The sequence below is a fragment of the Panthera pardus genome, unplaced genomic scaffold (genome assembly GCF_024362965.1).
Source record: "Panthera pardus isolate Hobbes unplaced genomic scaffold, ASM2436296v1 HiC_scaffold_27, whole genome shotgun sequence".
NCBI classification, from domain to species: domain Eukaryota; kingdom Metazoa; phylum Chordata; class Mammalia; order Carnivora; family Felidae; genus Panthera; species Panthera pardus.
Window position 1 is genome coordinate 41,444,982 of NW_026526843.1, and position 4,537 is coordinate 41,449,518.

The window sequence follows — 4,537 nt, forward strand, 5'->3', positions numbered from 1 at the left end:
AGATTTTCTGGTTTTAAGTTGTCCATGGAAATTTTATCACCACTGGTTTTGTTCCAATGTTTATCACTAAACAAGTGATGTCACTTTTTTTTTTTACACCTTTGAGAGATATGACAACATTTGTTCAAATTAAAAATGAAAGCCTGTTTAAAATGAATAAGCTGCAGGGTTTTAGATATAGAACACTGACTCAAACCTATCTTTGTATCTTTTTGTTTTGACCCACCTTACTATTACTGAAAGGAATCACTTTCAACCATTTGGTAAGCCTGTTTTAAGTTCTTTTATTGCATCCTCAAATTAATTACAAAATTATAAAGAATTTATATAAAGAAAGATGAAGGCTGCCCCTACTGCATGTTTTTGAAGTACCTGATGGATGACCTAGCTTACCTAGAGACAAGATGGTGCTGGGTTGTACTGGGCTGATGTGGACCAGCAACATCAGCATCACTCAGGAACTTTTTAGAAATGCAAATTCTCAGGCCCCACTCCATACCTACTGACTTGGTAATCCTGATGCTGGGCCGGCAGTCCCAGTGTTGCAAGTCTACCCAGGTGGTACCGAATCTCAGTAATGTTTGAGAACCACACATTTCAAGCAATGAATGAGGGGAAACCTCAAGCTTCACCTGTGGTAGGAGCAGCATTAATTCACTGATGTGAGGATGTTTCAGGTAGACAGTAAGGACTGACCGAGCTGGGGATGAGACTGGAATTCTTAAGGGCCTGGGACACACAGAAAGACCTCCTAGAAGGACTAACTTTGGGTGGTGGTATTTCAAAATAATGGATAAGGGAACAAGCTCATTCCAGAAGGATAGAAACATTATGACACTATGTATATGAATTTTCAAAATGTGCAAAACAAACATACTTATTATGGATACATGTATATGTGGTAAAAGGCATGCACTGGAGCAATGCATGCATATGTAGCATGCAGAGAGGCATGTAATGGAACAAAAAAGAGCTTTCTAGGAGAGTGGTTATGTATTGTGTAGAGGGAGAGAGGAGAATTCAAATGGCGAGGGGCCATCTTAGTTTCCTCCTGTCATAACAAAGTACACAAAGTGGGGGGCTTCGAACAGAAATCTATACCCTCACACCCTGGGGGCTGATTCTGGCAGTTCTCTAGTTCTGAAGTTCTGATTTCAGGTGAAAACAGGTTGAGGACACAGCCACGCTTCCTTTGAAGGTCCAGGAGAGAATACCCCTTGCCTCTTCCAGACTCTGGTGGTTCCTGGAACCCCTTGGCTTGTGGCACCATAACTCCAATCTCTGCCTCCGTTTTCATATGACCTTCCCTGTGTGTCGGTAACTCAATCCTCCCTCTCCTTTGTCTTGCACTCACATTAATCATTGGGTTTAGTCTCACCCTTAATCCAAGATGATCTCATCTTGTGTCCCTTAACCTGCTTATATTTGCAAAGACCCCCCTTTTTAAATAAAGTCACAGTTACAAGGAATAGATATTAGGACTTGAAAATCTCTTTTTGGAAGATGCAGTTTAACGCACTATAGGCTCACAGTGGGATTCAACTGTATTAGTAATGTATTTCTTAAGTGGGGCGGTGGATAAATGGATGTAGTGTTGTCGGTACCATAGACTGTGTACATCTGAAATATTTCCTAATAAAAATGGCAATGAATTAAAAGAGGAAAGGGAGAAAATGGGCCTATTATCTGGAAGCTGTTTAAGGAAAATGAAGTCTTAGTTTACCAGAGTGGAGGATCAGAGAAAGGCCAGAGGTTTGATGATAGAAGATCCTGTTCCTACATTTAGGTAAAGCTGCCTAGGTGCTTGTATTTTCCATCAATATCTCTTTCTTTCCTATTGTGTGGTAGCACATCTCATGTTCTAACTAATACTGCAGAAATCTATATATGTGTGTTTACTGCTCCACCCCTCTTGACCCTATTCATATGGATTGTGAAATCCTGAATAATTGCAAACTTAGAAGGTTTGTTTTTTTAACTTGAGATAGAGCTTGAGTTGGGGAGAGGAACAACGAGAGAGATATAGAATCTTTTATTAAATATTTACTTATTTTGGGGAGAGCACACGCAGGGGAGGGGCAGGGAGAGAGGGAGAGAGGATCCTAAGTGGGCTCTGCACTGACAAGTTGACAGCAGCGAGTCCTGTGTGGGGCTCGAACTCACAAACTGTGAGATCATGACCTGAGCCAAAGTCGGACACTCAACCAACTGAGCCACCCAGGTGCCCTGGGGAGAGAGGGAGAATTTTAAGCAGGCCCCACACTCAGTGTTGGAGCCTGACGCTGGGCTCGACCCCATGAACCTGGGATCGTGACCTGAGCTGAAATCAAGAGTTGGACACTCAAAGGACTGTGCCACTCAGGTACACCAACAAACTTAGAAGGTTTTATTCTTCCTTCCCCAAATATCAAGCACTCTGTTCTCCATCTTCATAGGTGCTCAATTAATGTTTATTAAAGTGACTAAATGTAATGCATCCAAAAACTTTTCTTTTCACCAGTGCCGGCAGTTTAAAACGTATTATCACGTAGTACACCTTATGACGAGAACTACATGGTGAGAGAACATACAGTGCTCTTTCTCAGCATTAAGCAGTTGGAAAGGGTGGGGCAAATAGACAGCCATCCCTGTAGTGCGATTTGAAGGCCCTCATTTTGTTTCTGATTGTTTAGTTCATGGTGTACCAGTTATTAAACACAACATTTTTCTTAGACCCTATCAAGAGAGGCCCGTCTCCTGAACTTCATGCTTTGAAGACTCCCTTTGGTTCTCTTCTCAATATGTTCTTCCCACGGGGCCAGAGGAATAAATGCACACGCAGTGTCCTAGCCTCCTCCATATCATCCTTGAGATACCTGGGACACCAGAACTCCTCATCCAAATGGACCCAAGCCTGCTTCCAGCACCAGCATGCCCTTTGTTGGGGCTGTCCTTTGTGGCTTAACAGCCTTGTTGGTGTATGTACTTCCAGGTGGCTATGGCAGGAGCAGGGCTGTACATGAGGAACAGTTAATGATTGGCCCAGGTTGTCCACATACATACAAATGAGTCCTCAAAGGTGGGGGATAAAACTCGGGGTGGGAAGAAAATGCAGACTGGTGAATGAATGCCTGAGGCCTAGTCCAGGGCCATGGGCCTGGAAGGTTGGTGGTAATTCTTCCCACACTGAAGGCTCAAAAGGTAAAGCAGTCCATGAATTCAAAACCCAAACCAGACCTTTCAGGCCATTATGAAAGTCTATTTGTCATGGAAGGAGATGTAACATGTTTTAACGGTTTATTGGTTGAATTAAACATTTTGAATAATTAGGAATATGGCATGTAGGACCCCAACTGAAGTATTGCCTCCGACCTTGCAAATTTTATAAATCTTACAGGTGGGTCACGTTAAACATTTGGTTAACTTTACCCCACCATGAGCCATCAGGCCCTCTCACTGCTGTTTTGTGGTGCTTCAAGGCAACCACATGACTACATCAGAGGAAACAGATGAGTTCCTGGTTGTGTACTTGTCCACTGCCCTTGTACTAATCGTGGTGTTTTCCATTTGGTTCTCCCCTCATAGTACAGTAAAGTATGACAAATACTTAAAACATAGAGCTCAAGGAAAGGTTCCTGCCCATTCTTTTTATTTATTTATTTATTTATTTTTTAATGTTTATTTGTCTTTAAGAGGGAGAGACCGAGCATGAGCGAGGGAGGGGCAGAGAGAAAGAGAGAGGGAGACGAAGAATCTGAAGCAAGCCCGATGCGAGTCTTGAACCCAAGATCCATGAGAGCATGACCTGAGCTGAAGTCAGATGCTTAACTGACTGAGCCACCCAGGTGCCCTGGTTCCTCCTGCCCATTCTTAACAAATGGACTACAGGGGCTCTCTGCTGCCATTCTGTGGCTATCACTGGTATCTACCAGACATTGAAATGTATTCCACTGATGCAGTGCCATCCCTATGTGAGTGGCAGATTCTAGCCACATACTGGTAGTTCTTGAGTCCAAGAGCATCCACATTTTGTGATAATTGGGACACTTACATGCAGACAAAGCATTGAAGACATATCCAAAGTAGTTTGTTACGATAGGAGAACGTGTTGATTTCTCCTATTGACATAAGAGGAATACATAGGACTTACTATTTTCTTTGATTTAGAAAATCATTGTTGCATGTTACTGGTTTGCAATTGTTAATTGTCTCTTATTTCATTCTACAGTTGTAATGCATAAATAGAAATATACAGTGGAGGAAGAAACATCAAATTTGTTCTGTGCAGACTGAGATTTTCTCCTTTACAATAGACCATGTGAATTTTTTTCTACAGTGGGTTTGTTGTGGATTTCATCACAGAAAAACCGATATCCAGTGACACCTGACTTTTACCTTTGTCAGATGTATTTGACAGCATTTGTTCAGGTTAAAAATCAAAGTTTTCTTGAAATGAATACGCTGCAGAGTTTTTATATATATTGACACTGATACAAATCAATCTTTGTATCTTTTTGGTTTTTGTTTTTTGTTTTCCTGGCCCACCTTACTGTGATTG